At 42.5% G+C, this 24,358-nt stretch overlaps 1 protein-coding gene across 4 annotated transcripts in view; it reads left to right on the top strand.

The window, feature by feature from the left end:
- Nucleotides 1–5,783: 5,783 nt before the first annotated feature.
- The window catches only part of SIPA1L2 (signal induced proliferation associated 1 like 2), a 118,736-nt gene continuing 100,161 nt past the window's right edge, over nt 5,784–24,358 (top strand). For all 4 annotated transcript variants that reach the window (XM_084828136.1, XM_084828135.1, XM_084828134.1 and 1 more), the window contains exon 1: nt 5,784–6,174. The gene's annotated coding sequence lies outside the window, so the exon portion shown is untranslated. The remainder of the gene's footprint in view (nt 6,175–24,358) is intronic.

Raw genomic sequence — 24,358 nt, 5'->3', positions numbered from 1 at the left:
TTCTCTTTCAAACGGGGACCAACTGTTCCAACTTAGGGCATAGGTACTCTGCTGCTCATATCTAGTTGCTAACAGTAGAGTTGTTAAGTTGTAAAAGAGGAATAAAGCCTTGAAAAGAATCCCATTGTCTGTGTCTGGACTTGGCTACTGGATTAGACTGAGAGAGGCCTCCAAGGAGCCCTTGACAGCTTGGTCCCCGTTTTAAGGAGAATCACTGGCAGACCCTGGACTTATGGGCTAGGGAGAGTCTCTCCCCTTTTCCCTTGGATCCTCTGGGCGCAACCATTGTTTGCGCGCCAACCGGGCACTACGCCTCTTTTCCGCGCCCTCCATTTGGCGGCGCTCCCTGTGTCGGTGTCGCGTGTCTAGAAAGTCTGCTTCCCGCGCTCTGTCACTCCCGGGACTGCTATCTATGCTAGGAATGCCAGTGGGAGGAATCTCTGTCAGCTGTTGGCCCTGGGAAGGATGAGCATGCTCCTCTCCCAGGAGCAGCTCCTCTTCCTCAGAATCAGAACTACTCTGGGATTCTATGGGCTCAGTGTCCATCCTGACAGGGTCCAAGAGCATCCTAACAATGGCAGTAATTCCAAGGGCAAGGAAGACAATCTGATCTCAGATTCAGCAGAACCCCTACCTTAGAATGTTTGTTTTAAGATGTGCAATGAAAGAAGCATCCATGTAGCTAGGACTGGACCTTGAGGCCAAAGTCCAGGGCCCCCAAATGACCACCCAGAGAGTGGCAAGTGCAGAAGCAAAGTCCTGTAGTGATGATGGTGCAATGCGTTAAGTGAGTTTAAAATGCAAAACTGCACATTCTCAGAGTATATATTTTTTAAAATCAGGGGTGGCAAACAGTTTTGTTGTTGTAGAAGTAGTTCTAATACATCAGGAATGCAGAAAAATGAGAACTATGATGATATGTAAGCAACTTTCTATTTTTTGTACATTCAGAGATTTACAATAAAGTGTTTAAAACTTAAAAAAAAAAATAAAGGTGTTATCCTGATGAGAAAAAAGAAGGGAATGTAGAAGCAGTTTTAAAGTATAGAATAGTGAGCAGTTGGAGGTGGTGGGGGAGACAAATGTTAGCTGTCTGTTTCACAACGGAACTAATATACATCTAAAGAGGGGTGGGGTGGGGGTTCCTATAAGACAGCAAAGTCCAGGGTCTAAAGCTACCTAGCTGCACTGCACCACTGAAAAGAAGTGTGACTATTGTTTCAGATTTACTAGAAATACCGCTGAATAGGTTTATGTGCTAGCATGCCTGTAAAGAATACAGGAAGAATTATTCCAAATGAATATAGCTATCTGACATTTCTATCAGGCTTAAGATAGCAGTTTTTGAAGTCAAAGTTGCTGATGTAGTATATACCTGCAGAAAATAGACCCATATCTAAGACACTTAGGATTTCTGAATAAAACTGAATAGGTTGGGTGTAGGCCAAGTATTGCTTGTAACAGGCAAAGGAGCACCACATCATGTTTATGACAGCAGGGGATCCTTCCCAAATGACTTCACATATAAAAGCAGCCAATATTGCAAGAAATATTTTAGCTAAACTGAAATGTGAGAGGCAAGATGAAACAGCAGTGGTTAGGAAGAGCTATTATCTGCACGCTTATGGTAAAAAAGCACCAGAGATTTTCCCTTTAGAACTCAACTTAGTACTGTACTATAGCAGCAAGTATTAATAGAGGACACCTAGTGGTGGAGAGCTTGAAGAGCTTATTCCTGAAGAATCCACATTATGTAAACTGCACAATAAAACTGCAACAGAAGCTGTGAAATTGTATATAGATTGGGACTCAGCTGTTCTGGAGAAAATATGCTAACAAAAGTATCCAAAAATTCTAAATCCACTTTAAATAAAAATGACAGTGTCTTCTCCTTCTCCTTCTGGCTGGATTTTGTGGCAATCTATAGCAAGGATGGGAATTAGCTGAGTATGGCCTTTTGCACTCATTGCCATAATACATTTGTCAGTTATTTCTAGGAGCAACCATGTCAGGCTGTAGAGAAAAGCCTTCAAAACACGGCCAGAATGCTTGATAGGCACAACTTGGGACACTGGCTGCTGAATACAGCACAAGAGAAAGAACTATGGGTGTACATCAAATGATTTTGTATGGACAATCTTTAGAAAGTGAAAGCAATTCCCGCCGGAATTCTCCCGGGGGGTGGGGGGAGAATTCACATGTCCATCCACCAGACAAAAGGGATTTTGTTTTATTTTAAAAGCATGTCCTCCACCTTTCTATCTCGGTTATATACTCAGTGAAACTCACCAAATATTTTTAAAAGCAATTCAGATACATTCAAACCCTGATTAGTTATGGCCTACACCATGCAAACAGCACACAGGTGTGAGCTCATCATTTCTGATAATATGCTTGTGAATACCAGATTACTGAAATCATTGTTCTGTTCAGTGCCACAGTACTGGTGTGTTAATAGTGTGCAAGTATGTGCAGTGTATATATTTGTACAACATCCCCCAGCACATAAGCTTTTGCATAGTGGATGAAGGTGTGACTCCACCCTGAGTTTATAGAGAGTGTATTTGCAGATTGCACTCATTTGGGCTTGGCTACCTAATGACCCAACAAAGAGGCACCTTAATTTAATAAATGTATTCGTTTATTTATTACAAAAAAATAATACAGGTGTCTACACCAGAATTCAGCACACTTGTGTACAAGTTAAAACAAGACATCTAGGACAATTGTTGATAGATTTAATAAAAACTGATCAGGAATGCAATCAGATTGGGTGTGATGAATTAAGGTGAAAATGAAAATGTGATTGCTTGCATGTTTGGAGCATGTGGCATTTTCACTGTGTCTGCATGCTCTCTTTCAACAAGGTTAGCAGTAAAAGTGAAATTTACAAGACAGTTGAATTCTTGTAAATGTCAGTATGTAGCTTGTTTCCAAGTGTAGTGAAAACCAGGGTTACTGAATGGCTAATCCCCATGCCTATCTAATAAAGAATTGAAAATCTGAAGGGCAAACTATACACTTCTTGCAAATGATGTAATGAAGCCCAGATAGGTTTTGCAATGAAAACAGATTTGGGAAGCTGCACGTTTGAGCAGAGGAAGAGCAAACATTTTTATCTGCTCAGAATTCTCCCAGCTGCTCACCCTGTTTTCACATGTGTACTGATGTAAGTAGATGTCTTTAACTTGGGGGGCGGGGAGGAAAGGAAGCTGCTGGGGGTGATTTTGTGTTTTAAAAATAGCTGACAGATGAAGGGTTAAGCATCCCTCCCCTCTACCATTTCTCCGCTCAAAATTGTAGCATCTGGAGGCTACTTTCTATTGCACAAAGCCAGGACTCCTAGGTTTGTTTTTCCCATGCCATAGTTATGATTAAAAATATTAAGGCCAGTAGTGCTTTTGTGAAATTGAATATCTTGTTCAGGCCTGAACTCTTGCAGTTGCTTTTCTTTGAGATATTACTTCACCTAACTGCCAAATGGTCCTAAAGCCCACTTGAAATTCATCTGCTAGGTCCTGGCAGATGAATTCCAAGAGGGCTTTAGGACCATTTATTATTGCCAGTGGTCCTCTCAAATTCTTTTTGGCCAAAGGGGCTGAAGAAATGAAGGCAAGAAAAAGAGGCCTTATGCCATCACTGCTTTACTGATTGCACTTTTATTTATTTGAGGACTGAAGTCAAAGGCTAGGTATGAAGGAAAACACTCCAGCAGAATCAATTAAATATCCTTCTAGAGTAGACTGCAGTCATAACTCCTTTCCCCTGGAGCACACCTGTTTGATTTTATGGGGTTGTCGTTCCTCCCTACATTAAAAAAAAAATGTATGCGCACCTCTTCTGGAAATGGCATTACATTAAAAAATGCTTCTTTCAAACCATTCTTTCCAAAACTATAACGCACTACTTTAAATTTTAAGAGGAATAATAGGGCTGAGGTACATCTGCAGTTCACTGAAGACCTCAGGTCTACAATCCTATTCACACTTACTTGGGAGTAAGCTCTACTGAACTCAGTGGGACTTAATTCTGAGTAAACATGCATAGGATTCAGAGCCTATCTGGTCCCAGGGCATAGCCTGAAGGCACTTGAGACAGCCACTTTGCTGAAGCTAAGCAGGTTTGGGCGTGGTCAGTGCTTGGAGGGGAGACCACCTGGGAACCACATGTAGCTACCTTGAGTTCCATGATGGAAGAAAGGTGGGATACAAATGTAATAATAAATAAATGAAATAAATCTGTGTTGACTATAAATAAATGAAATAAATCTGTATCTGGGTACAAGTTACTTAATTCCATCAGAATATACTAAGAGCCTGCATATTCAATTCATTTCCATCTAGCCATTTTTCTGCATCCCAGTATATTTGGAGACCTGGTCAAATCATGCAACAATTTTAATATCTTGAATGTTTGAATAAGAAATAATGTAAAACGTGACAAAATTCTACCCATCAGAGAGAGATGGGTGGGTTGTTCTACAAGCACAATAAATATAACAGCACATTTGGATGAGTTTTAACATATTTTTAAACTGAAGTTGGGAACCCAGGAAGCTGCCTTGCACTGACTCAGACCACTGGTCTATCTAGCCCGGTACTGGCAGCATCTCTCTGTGGTTTCAGGTAGGAGCTTTTCCTGTACTACCTGGAGATCCAACCTGAGACCTTCTGAATGCAAAGCAGGTGCTCTACCCCTGAGCCACAGCCCCTCTGTCAGCTACCCTCCGAACTGGTGTTAACAGTCTTATATTTGACCGATACATCAGTTGCTTTTTTCTTTGTGAGCAATGTGCCGAATAATAAAACTCTGGTCCGTAGTGCAGTTCTAGTCTGGTCCGTAGGGCAGATCTTTTATAGATGCTATAAACAGCTTTAAGTACAATGCCTTTGTGGAAATTGTAGTGTGTATATGTAAACAAACTGACTATAAGGAACTGTGGTGCCCTAGTTTTCATCCCCACCGTTTGTAGTGGTTATCCCAGAGGTTTCCATGACTGTAGTGGTTTTTGAGATTGTTTGTGTGTTTTGGCACTCCTTTTAATGGTAGGATACCATCTGCTCTAGCAAAGGTCTCTGAACTAAACAGCATAACGCCTTAAATTCTAAACTACAGCATAGTGCCTTATCGCAATATGGAGAGTTGTCCAGGGTCTTGAAACCGAGATGTCATTGACGTTGAATATTCTGAGGAATGGATTACAGAGCCCTGTCCTGAGTTTCAGAGGCAGGTAAGTTTCCTGAAGTTTATCGACCGTCTTCCACAATCATGCCCGTGACTTTAATAACCCTTGAGCCTCTTTTCCCTCTGGCTGCTTATGTCAACGTCTGATCGTTGTCCACTGCGGAAGAGAAAGAAGAAACCCAGATTTTGTAAGTTTCACACTGGAAATAAGACCCGCTTTCAGCGTCATGAGGAATTTCGATAGGGCCGGAGTTGCACGTATGAATTGGTTGACCCACCACGATCAAGTTGCTTCATTCCGGGCTTTTCCGTTAGGCTCCTCCCACGGAGGACCCCCCCCCCCAGCGAGGATGCTCCCAAAAGCAGAACTTCGGAAAGCCGCCCGGGAAAGAAAAAGAGCGGCAGCGGCTCTCTTCAGGCTCTATAAGGCAAAGGAGACGATTACAAGAAAGGAAAGGAGCAGCACAGAAGGTGGGATCTGCCGATTGGTAGGTGGGGCGTTCCTTCCCGAAAGGCGCTGTCCAATGGAGTGTGCGGATGCCCCACCAAGGGGCGGCCTCGGGTGACTGAAGCCAATGAGGAGCGAGGGAGGCGTTTTTGTGCGTGTGAGCGTTACAGCGAGGCTCGCTCTCCTCCCTCCCCCGCCTATCCGGCAGCTGAGACGGACCAAGCCGCAGCTTGCCTGCGCTGGCAACTGCGCTGCGGGAGGAGAAGCGGCCGGGCAGCCGGGCGGCGCGCGCGCCGGGGAGCAAGTCTCTCCCTCAGCCGCCCGCTCCCCGCCCTTCCCCGCCCCGCCGCTCTTTCCCATCCTGGGCAGGCGAGGGAGCGCCCGGCCGCCCGCCCGCCCGCCGCTCCCTCGCTCAGTCAGTCAGTCAGTCAGTCATTTGGTTCTGAGAGCCGGCCGGGACTGGAGGCATCGGGCGGAGGGGGCCAATGGGGCTCTTTGCCGGGGAGCAGCAGCCCGGCTCCGCTGCCGGAGTGTGAAAGAAGGTAAGGAGCAGGTTGCCGCCGCCTCTGCCGGGTCTGGTGTTTGTCCTCCTGGGAATGTGGGGAATGTGAGGCGAGGACGACGACGAGGAGGAGGAGGAGGGGGGGGGGGCGCGCGGGCGCCGGGCGCGAGTTCCGCGGAGGTCGGACGGAGGGGAACGCGGCTCAGGAACGTCCGCGCTCCCCTCCCCACACCCTCCTCAGGGGGTGTTTTTGTGTGAGGAGGCTACGACTGGCACGGCTTTTGTAGCTTAGGCGCGCAGTTTTAGGGGGAGGTTTCGCAAGCATCAGGAACTCTCTTTGTCTCTCTCTCTCTCACACTCTCTCTCTCTCTCTCTCACACACACACACACGCACACACGGAGGGAGGGAGGGAACAGAGACTATTCTGGAGGGTGGTAGCGAAAAAGAAGGGGCGCCCTCCTTGTAATGTCTCTTCTTTTCTTTTCAAGCTGGGGAAGCTTTCCGTTTAGGGAAGAAACGGGAAGAAATTATCTTTCTGGGAGCGACTGACCCGGCCACGTCCCCTGACTCTTCTCACCCCCGTGCCCACCCCATGCGCTTGATGGACCCGAGAAGCTCCCTAACCTTCATTTCGCCTTTCTCTCCTCACCTTCCCACTCTTCCCTGGGAGAGTCAAGTTGGAGAGGGGGAGTGGGGAGGGGGAGTGTGTATTGGCGCGGGGGTGGGCGAAGAAGAGGCCGGGGAGGCGTCGCTGTGCCTTGCCTGCCTCGGGGGTGTCGGAACAGGCACCCTCCGTGGGTGGAAAAATAGCGGGGGGGGGGGCAGATGGGGATGGGTAACAATTCGCCGCTCTCCAGCAGAGAATTCGCCGTTCTTGCATATAGCTTGATGCCGGCTGCATTGCTCCTTATATTCATCACTTAAATAATAATCTGCACAACAAATGATTGCGTCAGGTTTTGCTTGGAGTGGGGTGAGTGGGCATGGCAGTGATATCGTTTGGACCACGGATGTCGTTTTGCTGGTAGCTGTCTTAAAACTTTTAAAAGAATGCTGGCTTGCCGGCATGTGTTTTTCTGGAATGTTTATTTGTATGAGGTGCTCTTTCGTACCCCCTCCCCCCATTAGCACATTTTAAGAAGGGAGGAAATGATAGAAACCCTTTTCTTCTTCTGGGCGTGAGAAAATATTGATATACACCAGTTGGAAGTGTTAGAATGGGTTTACCATCCGGTCCAAATTAAATGATTTCTTAACAGCTTAATTTGTATGTATAGGAAATGACAAATTAAGTTCAACGCATTTTCATCCTCCCTTCCGCCTTAGTACCTTGAGGTTTGTTTGTTTTTAACATGCTCTGAAGAATGAAACAAAACAACAAAAAAACCCTTTCCTTTTGTTAATGTCTTGGCATGCTGTATTTATATGATGTATAGACGATGCCTTTGTAGTTTCATAGAAGAATTTTACTTTTCTTAATAATTTTTGTTCAACTCATTGGAAGGGCTTTTCACTGTTATTGGGTAGCTTGCTTGCAGCTTAGCTTTGACAATGAGAGTGCTCTGAAGTTGCCAGTAGCAGATGCACCTATTTAAAGATATAAAGTGAGCTTGTAAACTATAGTAATACATATTGGAAGATATCTTTGAGTATTATCAGCATTGTCCTGGCTCTGTATGATTGCTTGCTTGGAAAACATTTATTTGTATTGTGGTGAAGACTATTGCTAACAAGAATGTTCCTATAAATTCTTTTACCTAATTCTTATGTGCATTTTTCACTTCTAAATGTTAACACTAGATGGCTTTCTTGTATCATTCAGAAAGCACAGCACTCTTGAGCTGTCTTCAGACTTTACCAGGTTAGAGCCCACCTTCCATTATTATGAAATGCTGCTACCTTGATCAATTTTACAGTAAATGGATGTAAACCAAATTTAAACTGTTCCTTTCTAGGGAATTTTATCTTGACATTCTGTTTAAAGTACTATAATTGCATTTGTTTTTAATTCCTGTAGTTCTGATAAACAGATGCTCAGAGAGAGAGAAAATAACCTATTTTCATAAAGAGGACTGCTTTATAATTGAGAAATCCACATTTGCCTTGGGATTGGTTCACATTCTCTTTGAACTAGTACAACCTCTTTAATGTAAACAAATCAATATTCTTTCTGGCTTTCTTTTGTAAGCTGTTTAGTGCATGTTTGTTTATGCTGGCTGGAATGATGAGCATAGAGCAGTTCTTTAGGCAGTGTGTGGGGGTGATAAGAGGTGGGGAGGTATTTTCTCATCTCACACTAGGTGAATTATGCAAGTTGGCACACAGGACACCTATCTCCATTCATATAAACACAGAATAAAATAGAGATTTGATCTGTTCAAGATGTAATGTGGTTCATGTTTTACTTCTACCTAGCTTATATTCTGGAGAAGAAACATGTTTCATTGCAAGACTGTCATTGCAATAAACAGGATTAAAATGCAGGGGTGTTGCATTTTGGTTTAGGCAGGCCCAGTATGCTTCAGATCGTGGGCCCAGTATGCTTCAGCACTGCTACAAGATCCTCTGGAATGTTGTTTATTATCTATACTGCTTTCTGGTCGTTGGTGGGAAAACATGAGATGTAGGACCCTAACAGAATTTTTTTTTACTGCCTATGCAGTTTGAGGAACTCATTAGTTGTGCAGCATATCTCAGTTAAATTTGTATAAACTAAACAAGATCCCAGCAAAGTCTTAATTCATTGATTTGTGTCGGTGGTCTGAGTAACTGACTCATACTGCTTTGAACTTGAAAAGGAGGAGGAGGAATGAGATAATGCCATCTTCTTATTGCATTTTGATAATATTTTATAGGTGGTCTAAGCAGATACAATCTTACTCCTGGGCCAAATGTCAGACAACTCAGTCATCCATTGCTTCTAAGATTCTCATCCTAAAAATATTTACCTGTAAGTAAGTCCTGTTGATTTTAATAGAATTTCCTCTATAACCTATAACCCATAACCCTAGGCACATTTCCTAGGAAGCAGTCTTCACTGACCTTAAGGGGGAGTTACTTCTGAGTAAAAATGCATAGAATTGGATTACATGGCTTTCAAGAGCAGAATTACAGCTTGACCTGAGTAAATATTTATTTATTGGTTTGTTTATGCAGGCTGTGCCTTGAGTTACCTCTTCTCCAGTAATAGCCTTTTCTTGTAGGTTGATATTTCTCACACCTGGCTGAACAGAGTTTGAAAACAAGTTATCTGCCTTGAAACAAATTTAAATAAAATGTGCAAGATGTAAATGGCCACTGTGGCTTTTGCTTGTTTCTCCCATTAGTCAATTACCTCTTCCAATGGTAGAAATGTTGGCAATTCAAAATGAAATTGTCTTGATGGATGTTATTTTCCCTGTGTAATTTGGTCTCCATTTAAAGTGTACTTATGTATCTTATGTCTGTCTCTAGATCTGACAGGGATTTAAAGTGCAATCTATCTACTTGGTAAACAATATCACTACAATAAGTCAAGTTGATTAAATTTTATCTGTAGAAGCTTCTTTACGCTACAATCCTAAAGACACTTTCCTAGGAGTAACTTCCATTGATCTCACTGGGACCGACTTCTGAGTAGACTTGTATTATTATTTTGTTACATTTGTATCCCACCTTTCTTCCATCATGGAACTCAAGGTGGCTACATGTGGTTCCCAGGTGGTCTCCCTTCCAAGCACTGACCAGACCTGCTTAGCTTCAGCAAGGTGGCTGCTTCATGTGCCTTTAGACTATGCCCTGGAACCAGAATTGCCCAGTATAAGATTGCACAGTTAATTTTGTACATTCATATCCAGGCAGTTTAGTTACACTTTTGCATCCATTTCCATTTACCTGGGTTTGTGGTAGTTGGCTGGCAAGTGATTCGTTAGTAATTGGCCAATATGGCATTTACAGAAGGCACTCAAAGTATTTGTTACATTTTTTTTTCAGAACTATAACATAAGTTACAGATCTGTATTCTAATTCATTAACCATTTCAAAGGCTGTTGCAAAAAGTCCTTCCTCCTACCTCTTGGAAAGGAGTGGTTTTACAAGGGTGGGCAACCTGGTGCCCTTCAGATGCTGATTTGGGCTTATACAAGTTGTAGTCCAAAGCATGTCCAATGGGCAGGGATTATGGAAGTTGTAGTCCAAAGCATCTGGAGGGCACCAAATTGCCTACCCATGGTTTAGAGCAAAATGTACAGGAGAGTTCTGTTCATGCATCTAGTTCTGCAGTCCTCTTGTGATTGGATGTGGTGAGCACAAGAGATAAGAGCTTCTAAGTGGTGATCCTATCACTCCGGAGCTCCCTTCACTTGGCCCCCTCTGTATGTGTTTTTAAAATAAGTTTTAAAACTTATCCCCTTTTATTAATTAATTTGAAACTAGCTCAGGTTTTTAAAATGATAACTTTTACATTTTTGCTGCTTGTTTTACTGTTTTTAGATTATATGTTTTTGTAGTTCTTATACTGATTTTGTACTTTATAATATATTTATATCATTTTATTAAAATAGTATGGACTGCTTCATAAAGAGAAGAGCGCTGGGTTTAGATGGCTGTAATAGTGACAGCATCTCCATTATCAGAATGTGGAAGGAGCAGGAGTCTACAACTTTTAATTGGCCTGTCTGAGCAGTAGTCACCAGACCCCTCTACCTGTCAAGCTCCTCTGTTCCTTCCTCTCTCAGCAAGCTCCCGATCAGCATTTCCCAGAAGAAAGGCTAGAGGGGAGCATGCTGGCTTGGGAAGCAGTGCTTGAAGGTGCCCTGAGAACCTTTAGGCGGTAGCATCCAACCCTTCCCACTACTTGCTTTTCTTGCTCATGAGCAGGAAAGGCTGGTGTGTCGCTTTGGCCCTGCATGACCAAGGCTCTTCAGGTTTCTTGTCCATGCAGCTGCCAAACAATCCTCAGCGTATCTCCCAGCCTTTGGATTCGGAAACAGATATGTAAGAGAAATTAGAGCAAGTTCCTAGAAAGAGTTATAAAACTCTAAATCATCACTTTCCCTTTCAGCTTCCTACTTGGAAGCTCATTTTATCACCAGGTGGTTGGCCCTGGCACTGATGTATTGCATCTTGGCTTAAGTAACTTATTCAGACATGTTTTTACTAAGGGGGAAATAAATGCACTTCAGTGAAAGTTCTACTGAAATATTACCTTTTCCAGAGGAGTTGCCATTTAGTCTGTTGCAGCAAAAGCAACAAAGAATCTTGTGGAACCTTAAAGAGTAACGGATTTATTCTGATATATGCTTTTGTGGATACTGTCTACTTCGTTAGATGAAGTGGGGTGTAGTCCACAAAAATCTTATGCAGTAATACATGTACAGTATTTAAGGTGCCACATGACTGTTTTTGAAATATTACTGTGGCATCACAGCAGGAATCAATTGTGGTTTACCTATTAATGTAAGGGTTAGTTTTCCTATTGTAGTGGTTAGTTGCTATTGATTCAAGGAGTTTATTCTTGCTGTGCCATTGAAGCTTCGTTAGTGAAATAAGCTAACACTTAAGCTGCTGTTTTACAACCGTCCTGAGTCCTATACCGTCCTATACCAGGGGAGGAGCCATTAAAAGGAATAAGACTGCAATGCGATACCCAGTTACCTGGATGTAAGCACCATTGAACTCAATGGATCCTACTTCTGACTAGATGTGCAAAGGATTGCACTATAAGCCCTCTTCTGCCAGAAGTGATTTATGTTGCGTATTTGTGCTTTGTTTAAAAAGGGGAAAAACATCTGTTATGACGGTAATGAATGGTAATGAGAAGAATAATATCAGTATACTATCACTATTAGAGCTAGACAGATGAAGACCATGTTAACTGGTCTCTCAGCTAAACTGCAACAGAAAAAAAACTTTGCAACCTTTTCAGTAATTATAGGGATGATGCCAGCTAAACAATAAAATATGTAAAACAAATTGTCTGTACCAGGCAACTTAGATAATAAAGGCATAATCAGTTCCGTTCTAATATCATGATAGCAATTACAGTATAGTAACACATGCATTACAGTCTGTAAGGATGCAGTCATGGGGAATGCTGGGAAGTGTAGGATTCCTTTCTAAATCCCTTGAGCCACAAGGACAATAAGGTTGCAGCAAAAAACCCTGATTGAATCTCCTCTCTAACATGGTAGATGGCAAAGTATTTGTACTGACCAATGTAAATGCAGTCTGAAGCTTATAGGTATTAAATAATTTGCCCCTTTACTTCCAGTGATGAACTGAATGCCAAAAATAGAATAATAGAATAGTAGGATTGGAAGGGGCCTACAAGGCCGAGTCCAACCCCCTGCTCAATGGAGGAATCCAGGTCAGAGCATCCCTGACAGATGGCTGTCCAGCCTCGTCTTGAATGCCTCCAGTGTGGGAGAGCCCACTACCTCCCTAGGTAATTGGTTCCATTGTCATATTGCTCTAACAGGAAGTTTTTCCTGATGTTCAGCCAGAATCTGGCTTCCTGTCACTTGAGCCCATTATTCTGTGTCCTGCACTCTGGGATGATCGAGAAGAGATCCTGGCCTTCCTCTCTGTGACAACCTTTCAAGTACTTGAAGAGCGCTATCATATCTCCCCTCAGTCTTCTCTTCTCAAGGCTAAACATGCCCAGTTCTTTCAGTCTCTCTTCAAAGGGCTTTGCTTCCAGTCCCCTGATCATCTTCGTTGCCCTCCCCTGAACCCTCCCAGTTTGTCTGCATCCTTCTTAAAGTGTGGCGCCCAGAACTGGACACAGTACTCCAGATGAGGCCTAACCAGTGCTGAGTAGAGGGGAACTAGTACTTCCCGGGATTTGGAAGCGATGTTTCTATGAATGCAGCCCAAAATAGCATTTGCCTTTTTTGCAGCCACATCACATTGTTGGCTCATATTCAGCTTGTGATCGAGAACAATTCCAAGATCCTTCTTGCATGTTGTGTTGTTGAGCCACGTATCCCCCATCTTGTAACTGTGCATTTGGTTTCTTTTTCCTAGGTCCAGAACTTGGTATTTATCCCTATTAAATAGAAGGAGAACAAAATATAGCTGCCATGGATATCAAATTTTGCCATTCAATATAATATAATCTTAACATATAATCTTTTGTTTTTTTCTCACCTGAAGAAAAAAGTTCAAATGGAGAAATACCCATTTCCATTATTTTAGTATATAGCCTTCACCAGGTATTTTTGTAGGAATCTTGCCAGATCATAGGACTCTTCCTACTGTTCTGTTGCTCAAAACAAAGTTCAATCCATCTACAAAGGGTAGCTCCCCAAGCCATACATGTCATGGAGGTTGGTCTAGTTTCCAAGCGCAAAACCGCATTAGCCACACCCCTAGGGACCTGAAGAATAGTTCTGAGGAAAAGTAACTGAAATCTTCCAACCGTTATTTATACCCTGCATCCAAATGGCTACCCCATATAGCAGCTGAGTTGTAATCTTGGCACAGAATACCTGTAAAGCCATATGTACTCATCGGCGATTGTTCAGAAAAATCTATCTGTCCCTGGAAGCAGAATAGAATCCTTTCTTAGACTTCAGTTCCTGTGTTTTGTGGAAAGGGTGCAATGAAACTTGACTTGTCAAATAAACATGTAGGTTTAATGTGAAGGGAGATGGGACTGAATATATTGATTATGACTTTGTGTTAGTTTTTAGTTTTCAGTATAAGTTTAGACATATCATTACTCTCCCTCTACCATATAGGAGTACCTTTTCAAACATGGTTATGTAGGCCTTGACTAACTTTCTGACTGTCAGGGTGGAAACTGAGCCGATAGAACCCCAGAGCAGTTCTGATTCTGAGGAGGAACAGCAATCCGTGGGAGAGGAGCTCGCTCATCTCTCACAGGCACAGCAGCTGGCAGAGATTCCTCCTGCCAGCATTCCTGGGATAGATAGTGACCTTGGCAGCGAGAAAGTGCTGGAGGGGGGCTTGCTGGACGCTCGACGTCGATGCAGGGAGCGACGACAGATGGAGGGCGCGGAAAGGAGATGTAGCGCTCGTTTGGCGCGCAAGCAACGGTCACATCCCGAGGACCCAAGGGAAAGAGGATCTCTCCCTAGCTCATAAGTTCAGGGTCTTCCCGTGATTCTCCTTCAAACGGGGACCTAACCTGGAGCATAGGCTACTCTGCTATCTTTCCCCAGTGTTGTTCCTTGCTTAGTCGCTGGTGATTAGCATCTGAAAGAGTCTAAGTTGTAAAAGGATTAAAGCCTTGAAAAGAATCCTTTTGTCTGTGTCTTGAGTTGGCTATTGGAGTAGACCGTAAGAGACAGTTAGGGCGCTCAGAACAGAACAGTCAGTGCTGGCCCAGGACATTTTGCTGTTTGAGGAGGACCAGCAAATGCCTCCCTTTTCTCATTGGAGGGAGGGAGGGAGAGAGAGAGAGAGAGAGAGAGACGCACGCACGCACGCGTGCGCGCGCACACACACCCACACACACCAGAAAAACAAATCACAACCAAAACTGAAGTACAACATTACACAGTCACGGAGTTACAACAACAATAAGTAAATAAAATAAAAAATATACTGTCTAAAGTACTAAATAGGTCTAATCCATATTAAAAATGAAAATACACTATCTTTTAACCATCCATGTCAAAGTAGTCTTATTGACTGCCACCGTAGGGAAATGTGGATAAGTGGAGGAGAAAAAAGAGGTAAGGTTTGGTTAATATATGTGATGAAAGGGGACCATACTCTGTCAAATTTGACTATACTAGACAAGCCACGCACGGCTTCACTGTGTTGCATTAATTTCTCTGACAAGGCAATTTCCCACACTCTTGCTATCTACATTTGTACGGAAAGGTTGTTAGCAATTTTCCACTGGACTACAATTTCCATACGTGCGGCAGCTAATAAAAAAATGACCAACTCCTTATGGATTATTGGGATACCTATGTAGTCAGTAAAAGACAGAAGAGAACTAGGAAACAGCAGTTGCCCTGTAATGTCAGAAATTTTCCCAAAAACAGCTTCCCAGAAAGTTTTTACCAACTTATATGCCCACCACATATGTATAAAATAACCTATGGTATTGCAGCCTCACCAGCAAAGGGGTGCAGCAGAGTTATCCATATGGTATAGTTTTAGAGGTGTCCAGTGCCATCTAAAAAGCACTTTAAGAGCCACCTCTTGAATTCTGTCTTGAAGCTGTTCTTAAAGGTGGTTGAAACCAGATTTGCAACCATTTCTCATTGGATGATCTGGGCCAGTCACTGTCTCTCAGCCTAACCTACCCACAGGACTGTTGTGAGGATAAAAGGGGATATCTTTAGTTCCTGGAGGGAAGGCAAAACATACATATAATAAAATTAAGTAAATAATTCTATAGTAAAAAAACATAACTATTTTACAATATGTTCATAATAAGCCTACCTAGCATGTAAAATAGCCATCTGTGCATTGCATTACTATGTGCTTGTGCACTCGAAACAAGATGCATCCAGTACCCCACTTGGAAATTTGTCTTATACAGACCCTGGGGAGGGAACTTGAAGACTGACACCAACTCTTGCAACTCATATTAAGCATTCAAAATTTGAAAAAACATCATTTAGTTTCTCATATGCTTCCATCTTCTACATGAATATCAACTCAAATAAGTTTTATTAACAGCAAGACTAATAAAGAGTCTTGTAGCACCTTAAAGACTAATAAATTTATTTTGGCATAAGCTTTCGTGGACTATTTTGTGGGGATTTTTAGGTTTTATACAGTACATATGGTGTACGTGGGATGGGTATGTGTATGGAGTATGGAGTAGTGTTTGCAGTTCTTTGTTTAAAATATATATTTCTATTGTAAAAACTCATCCAATCAGATAGGGAGTGGGTAGGGGGAGGCTGCTAGACCTTTTAGGATAGGATGAGTTAAAAGTGGAATAAATATCCATTTAGAAGGCCTTTGTAACAAGATTAACAAGGGGATGAATTAACAAGTGTGACAATTTACTTTAGCATAGTACTGTATCTTTTCTCATCACTTTTCCACTAAGGACGCAGTGGGAACTTCTCTTGCCCAAGCCCCTTTGAAATATGTGAATGACCTTGTGCTGTTGAACACTTCCTGGTACATCTAGTGTGACTTGTTTAGAAGTATCCAATGTGTTGTTCTTCATACCTGTAATTTCACTGTGATTTGTATACAAGATTGTAGCCTTTATTGTTGAAATCCGGAATTAGTTCTCATTGTGTAAGAAGCTTATGAGTTTGGTCAAAATGATATTTATAGATATTCCAGACACTCATATTAAAGCGTTTTTATTTAGCATGGTCTTCCAAAAAAACAACCCTTCATTGAGGAGACAAAATGTTGTATATATGTATTGTGCAAAGATCCATTAGGTATATCGTGCTATAATACGTAGTAGTTTGACTTTATAATTTGCTTCCATTTTCTGGAGAACCCTAGTTTATTATGAATTAGGTGCATGCTGGTGCAACATAGCCCATTTACTCCTGCTTTGCTCCTGCCCACTAGCATGATCGCTAAACAAACAAGGGATGATTTGTTTAACATGTTGCCCAGGGATCCTGGCTTGTGTCTTTTTTCTTTTTCTTTTTTATAAGCCAGGAATGGTTTGTTTAACATGTTGGCCTAACCAGAGATCCTGGCTTGTTTCTTTTCTTTTCTTTGTTTACAATCCAGGATCATAAACAAGGGTTTATGAGTCCTGGCTTGTTTGGGAGCAAGTAGCCAGGACTCCTGGTTTGGATGACATATTAAACAAACCATTATTGGTTTGTTTAGTTGTCATACTAGTGGGGAAGAGCAAAGCATGAACATAAAGGTTATGTGCACCAGCATGTACCTTGTTTACTATAAGGCAGGACTCTTCAGAACCCTGGATTAATGTTGTGTGCAAAAGGGACCAGTAAGAATCTTGAAATTTTTCTGCTGATGCTAAATGTATGCCAGACTAATAGCATAATATTGTAAGAGTTAGTGGGACTTCCCAAATTATTACAGCTGGGTTTTTTTAAAAAAAATAAGATTATCTACTGTGTGTGTGGAGGGGGTGGGGATGCATTTTTAGCATTCATTTGATTTGGGAAGGTGGTGGTAGTTGAGCAGCTGCAGTCTGTATTTTCATCACAAGCTGTGGCAGTTGGAGAGTTATTCTATCTCTTTGTATCTAACAAAAGCAGTGTGATGCTTGAGCAACTAGATCTAGGCCATTTACAGTACCAACTGCACACATTACAGATTTTTTGTCTGCTGTCCATAACAGTGTAACAGTTCACAGAAATGAAAGGCATGTGCAAGATTATTTGTACACTATCATATTCTCAGTTCTATTATCTCAATTCCCAAACTCTCAATTATTTTCTATATTTGTATTTGGTAATAAATTACTTTCATAGACAGTCAAGTATTTAGAGCAGGGGTAGGCAACTGGTGGGCCTCCAGATGTTTTGGCCTACAGCCCCATCAGCCCTAACTAACATAGCTGATGGTGAGGTCTGATGGGAGAGCCACAAGTTGCCCAACCCTTATCTAAACTATGATGAATACAAATGAACTGTCGGTGGTGAAATGCTTGTTTATAATATGCAAGTGGGGCCTACAGCAAAATGTTGCAGTGCAGTATTCAGTGCTTATCTTCACAGGTCCCCCCCTGCTTTTGGTTGTTGGCACCAATGGAAGGTTTCTTTCCTACACTTAATTGGGGAGGGGGGATTTTCAGGGGGATCATAGTTGGGGAAGGAATAGTTAGGCCTCCCTGTGCACCGTGGCCCCCAAGGAGCCCCCCCAACATGGCAGTTAAGCTTCGGGGGGGGGGGACACCTTATATTGGTGTCAATGGAACCTTTTCCCCACTAAGCTTAACTGCATGGGGTGGAGGCAATTGATAAGTAGGGAAAGGGACAGAGAGAGATGAGTATAGAAGGAAGAGAAACATGTGTGTATTTAACTTTTATAGGAGGGCAATAATCTGTGTAAGAAGTCCTTCCCTTGGTACCTGAAGTGTGTGATAAATCCTGGTTTTGTGTGTGTGGTATGGCTCCTCTTGATCTTTCTGTGTTTCCCTGGCTTGTGTTATGGTGCATAAAGGCCAGCATCAAAGTAGGCATGGTCCGGTACCTGCCGAGGGCCCATACCCCAACAGGGGCCCACTGACAAGAGCCCCCTGTACTTGCTCCTCCTCTTCACCATTGCAACCTGCTTGTTTTCCTGCCTCTCCCTCGGGCACAGATGACAGGGGTGGTGAGAAGGAGCTGCAGCAGATGCCACTGGTGACAAGGACAGTGAGAAGGGAGACTCACTGAGGGAGGGGGCCCATTGGGGATGTCTTACCCAAGGGCCCTAAAAAAAACCTGGAACTGGCACTGCATAGAGAGGGGGTACTTACCTTGGGGCTTTCCAGCCTCCTCTGGTTTTGTCTTCCTCTGTGTGTCTCTGTGTATATATGCTGGGCTTTGCAGGTGGGGGAAGTCACAAGGCCCCACCACTTGGCAAGACAACCCCAGAAAATGCGGAGTAGAGAAATGGAGAAAGCCATCCTTTCCATGCACACACATGCTGCCTTTCCCCCTTTCTCCTTATAGGCTTCCTCAGTCTGCTCCATGCTGCCCATTCCTTGCTCCATTGCTCACCTCCCTCTGATCCCTTTTCCCAAACCTTCCTGTTCTTTCCAGCCTCCCACTCTATTCTCCTTCCTGACATTCTTCCTTGACCCCTTTCCTCTACCTCCTCTGCCCTGTTTCAAAGTTGGTGGATTGCACCTTACAGAATCAGACACTGCATTATAAACAAACTGCTAGTTTTATTTAAACCAAAGGCTTTTCTACAGAGCTTCCTCTGGCTGTGGCCTCTCTCTCCTCAGGCCAGAAGCAGTGGGTTTTGCCCTTAACTACTTCCTGGTTCCTCCCAGGAAGTACAAGCTGGGTTCACCCTGAACCCAGTAGTTCCCTCATATTGTTATATGTCCCACCCTCTAGATCTTTCACTACCCAGCCAGTATTTTGACCCCACCACAATGTAATTGTGTACCACTTAATTTTGTTTTGAATCTAATTTATGAAAGCAATGATTGATGAATGGGGTCACTAATTCAAAGATACTAGCTTAATTTGTGGAGCAGGAAATGGGTGTGAACTGGGAAATTACGGGAGGGGGTGATACCATGATTTGCTCTTGTGCTTGCTTTTGGATTTGTACTAAAATGGAGTTTCAAAAATTTGACAGAGTGCTGAAGCTGACATTTTTAGTGTGTGTGTGTGTGTGTGTGTGTAAAAGGCTCATGACAAAACTACTTTTGGATGAAAAATTAATTTGCTGCATTTGCCGTCTAATTCTGTGCAGGTTTGTGACCTATGGGCCTGGGCACCCAATCTTTTAAAGGTTTAGCAACGCCCCTGCGTTCAGGTTTCCCCAAGCCTGCTACTACCTCCATCTTGTGTGTGGATAATGACTTTTTGACTACATGAGCAACTGCACTTGTGCCCTCTTTTTCTTTTTTTGGAATAAGTGGGATCTGTAGCAAAATGTTACAGGTCCCATTTTTGTTCGGCATACCAGACATCCCATTCCATTCTCCATTCCTGGTTTTCTGTGTTTTCCCCAATAGTTAGTCCTTATTGAGCTGTTTGGGTTTTTTTTCTCCTAGAGATTTTTGGGGGGGGGGTTATTCTGCAGATATTGGGGTTCTCCCAAACCTGATGATTTCTCCTTGTGCGTGAATGGTTTAGTTTTGGCTATGTAGCACCAGTGCAGAGTCCAATGTAGAATTCAGAGATCGCTATTGGTAAATATGATTCACCTGGTAGGAGAAGTGGTCTGTGAATCAGATGGTGATGTTGTTGTTGGTGCCCCACTTTTCTATGTTGCATGGCCTACATTTCCTACTTGTACTGGCAATTATGTCATTCCCCTTTGAGTTCTGGAAAAAAAAAACCCATTAGGGTATCCTAACCTGGCAAGCTTTCCAGGAAACCTGAAACACTGTTCTGTTCCTACAGGACTATATTTACAGAGGGACTTTGTGTAAATATTTAACAGTATTTATGAATCACTTACATTAAACATGTCTAAGCAATATACAACAATACCTAATAAATACCATACAAAAAGCTTAACAGCATAATCCTATGCATGTTTACTGGGACATAAGTCCTGCTGTGTTCAATGACACTAGTAGGTAAGTGTGCACAGGATTGCAGCCTAAAATAGACAAGTAGCAAAACAGGTCAGAAATAAAATACATTTTCAGTAGACTCTGAAAACCCAAGAGGGTCAGTGCCTGTCTAATTTGTAGTGGGAGGGAGTTCCATAGAATGGGAGCTGTGATACTAAAGGTCTTATTCCAAACCATAACAGACTGGGCCTACAATATCTGAAACACCACCCGGAGAGTATCTCCTGATGAGTGCACCGTCCACATAGGAAGCTAGAGGGTCAGATATGTGTTTCATATGGTAATTATTTTGGTATTTGCTTTCATGACAGATATATCAAAGTGATTAATATAATTCACAAAGAAAAGGCTTCCTATGAATGACATTCCCAAGTGTAAAATATAGAATATACATATTTTAGATAATTCAGCTGTTCAAAAGTGCTATGAGATAGGCAAAGTAGACTTGATATGCTACAACTGGACTCCGTACTTTACTTAAGTAAAATAAGTTTAACTTGAGATTTTTCGGTAACATGTTAGCTGTTAGGAGCTCAGACATACTGGCTCTCTGGATATGTAAACTGCTTAGAGATCTTGTGATATCAAACAGTATATAAGTAGTTTAAATAAATAAATAGTTTCTTTGTACTTTGTATTTCATTGACGTTATCCTGACACCTTGGCTCCAAAATCCATTTTCTTCCAGAGTCACAGTTGTGGAAGTCTGCTAGGAATGAGAATAATGCTCTGGATGACTGCAGAGGGGCCAGAGTAATTGCATACATGCTTCCTCAACTAATTGGATTAAAGAGAGTTGTTCCCATGGAACAGGGAAACATAGAAATGCCTACCTGACTGCCAAGTCACTGCCCAACCAGCAAACCCATGATGGTACCCATAAATTGGCCAATCTAGAGCCTTGGCTGGACATATGGCCCAATCCTGAAGTGTCCAATTCAACAAGGTGAGATACCACCTGGGCACCCTTTATGATAATTTTTGGTTTGCATGCCAGTAGCTGCTTGCCTTCCATAGCACAGCTTTTCCATTGTAAAAGACAGCTAGTATTAGCCCAGTCAAGTAGCCAGGAACATCCTTGAAGTTTCCTTTCATTCCCCAGAGTCAAATGATTGTCCCCTTTGTTATGCCTCATCCAGAATATAGCCTCAGAGCTACTGAATCCCTTGAACTATGTCTTGAAGTCTATAACCGCTCTTGAGTGTAGGCATCAGTTCTTTTGCTTGGGTACTTTCATGTTGGTTTTAGCTCAGTTCTGTGATTAATCTGCAGTTTGATTGGTCTCCAAGATGGTTTCTCATGATCCATGGCTGGCTGTAGGATGATGGGATTTCTAGTCCAACACATCTGGAGGGCACCAGGTTGGGGAAGGCTTGCATATGCTGTGAACCCCCTACTTTCATTTTTGGTGTCTTGCGGGGGGCTTGCGACCTCTGTATGAGTTGCTGGTTTTTGAATCTCTGAATCAGGAATTTAGAGCATTGAGAAACTGCTACTAGAGATCTTGAGGCAAGTGCAAACATTTAGTCACCTTTTAAAACATTTTTGGATAACTGTTTAGCTAGTCTCTCTCCTTGACTCTTTTCCCCATGTTGCCTTCTCTCTCTCTTTGTTATTTTTCTTGGTGTAGTCAGGATTGAGGAGAAGCCCCAGTTTTAAGGCTCCCCATTCTTCTATTTTTGAACCAAATTGTGGTGGCTCCTGATCCCTAATAATAATGGCTGAACATTATTATGTTCAATTCAATCTCAATCACTCATCCCAAAGCCTTCCTTTTGCAAGGCTGGGGACAACGTGATGCATCTCATGGAACTAATGGCACTCCAAGCTGCAAATGCAATCCTTAAGAAGAGTACAACTAATCCAGAACAGGTTGAACATTACCTCCTAAGTCAGATGAATCACTCACTTACAGTACCTCTATCTTGTCTGGATTGAGTTTCGGTGTATTAGTATCATCTAAGCCAATGCTGATATCGGTCTTTGGTTCAGCACCTTCATACTTAACCTAAATTTCATGGAAAGATGTTACCATCATACCAGTAACAACTCATACCAAATCTCCAGATGACATTACTCAGTAATGGATGTTAAACAAATGGACATTACACAAATATGGGATGAAACAGAACCTTGTCATACACAATAGGGTAGGTATCATGGGGTGGAGCAAATAGTCTTCCAGGATTACTTTATGGAAATAGCCATTGAGACAGAAACAGAACCACTGAAGTGCACTGTCTCTAGTCCTTATCTCTGATAACTGGTCCATAACAATACCATGGATGATAGTATTGAAAGCTACCAAGTGGTCCAAGAGAATAATCGGGGACCGGCTCGAGCCATATTGGCTTCTCTCTGAGACATCAAGCAAAGGTGATGTGATTGAATAACTTGTTCTATTTTATTTCTCTGTTTCCCTTGAACTAAAAAGAGAGAAAAAGAACCTTTCCTACATTTTACATTTCTGCACAAACTAGTGCAATTTTTAAAAGTAAAAATATATCTTCTCTCTCTCCATCTCTCTCTTTTTACATACATATCACTTCCATCTATGCCTTGCCTTAAAATATTAACATTTCTTTCACTGTACAAACCTTATTTAATAAAACTTATCTTTTAGCTGTCACTGTCTGCACACCTCAATTTGTGTCTTGTCTTAGCTTCTTTTTGAAATCTCTCTCTCTCTCTCTCTCTCTCTCTGTCTCTCTGTCTCTCTCTCTCTCTCTCACACACACACACACACACACACACACCCTTGCATTCTAATTTCATAGAATCATAGAATAGTAGGGTTGGAAGATAAGACCATTGAGTCCAACCCCCTGCTCAATGCAGGAATCCAAGTCACAGCATCCCTGACAGATGGCTGTCCAGCCTCGTCTTGAACGCCTCCAGTGTGGGAGAGCCCACTGCCTCCCTAGGTAATTGGTTCCATTGTCGTATTGCTCTAACAGTCAGGACGTTTTTCCTGATATTTGGCCGGAATCTGGCTTCCTGTAACTTGAGCCCATTATTCTGTGTCCTGCACTCTGGGATGATTGAGAAGAGATCCTGGCCATCTTCTCTGTGACTTGACGTACTTGAAGAGCGCTATCATATCTTCCCTCAGTCTTCTCTTTTCAAAGCTAAACATGCCCAGTTCTTTCAGTCCCTCCTCATAGGGCTTTGTTTCCAGTCCCCTGATCATCTTTGTTGCCGTCCTCTGAACCCTCCCAGTTTGTCTGCATCCTTCTTAAAGTGTGGCATTCTGAACTGGACACAGTACTCCAGATGAGGCCTAACCAGCGCTGAATAGAGGGGAACTAGTACTTCCTGGGATTTGGAAGCTATGCTTCTATGAATGCAGCCCAAAAGAGCATTTGCCTTTTTTGCAGCCACATCACCATGTTGGCTCATATTCAGCTTGTGATCGGCAACAATTCCAAGATACTTCTCACTTGAAATGTTGTTGAGCCATGTATCCCCCATCTTGTAACTGTGCATTTGGTTTCTTTTTCCTAGGTGCAGAACTTTGCATTTATCCCTATTTAATGTCATTCTGTTGTTTTCTGCCCAGCATTCCAGCCTATCAAGATCACTTTGAATTCTGTTTCTGTCTTCCAGTGTATCAGCTGTCCTGTCCAATTCTGTGTCATCTGCAAATCTGATAAGCATTCCCTGCACCTCCTTCTCCAAGTCATTAATAAAAATGTTGAAGAGCACTGGGCCCAGGACTGAGCCCTGCAGTACCCCGCTCGTTACCTCTCCCCAGTTTGAAAAGATCCCATTGATAAGCACTTTTTGAGTCCAGTCCTGTAGCCAACTGTGGATCCACCGGATCGTTGTTTCATCTAGCCCACTTTGAGCTAGTTTGCTCATCAGGAGATCATGGGGCACTTTGTCAAAAGCTTTGCTGAAGTCGAGGTATATGATGTCTGGAGCATTGCCACGGTCCACAAGGGAGGTTACCTGATAAAAAAATGAAATCAGATTAGTCTGGCAGGATTTGTTCTTGACAAATCCATGTTGGCTTCGAGTAATCACTGCATTGTTTTCAAGGTGCTTACAGATGGATTG

The sequence above is a fragment of the Heloderma suspectum genome, chromosome 1 (assembly GCF_057233095.1).
Source record: "Heloderma suspectum isolate Gila_16-S chromosome 1, 16-S_ref, whole genome shotgun sequence".
Classification (NCBI taxonomy): Eukaryota; Metazoa; Chordata; class Lepidosauria; order Squamata; family Helodermatidae; genus Heloderma; species Heloderma suspectum.
Note: the sequence above shows the minus strand (reverse complement) of the source record. Positions and strands in the feature narration are given on the sequence as shown.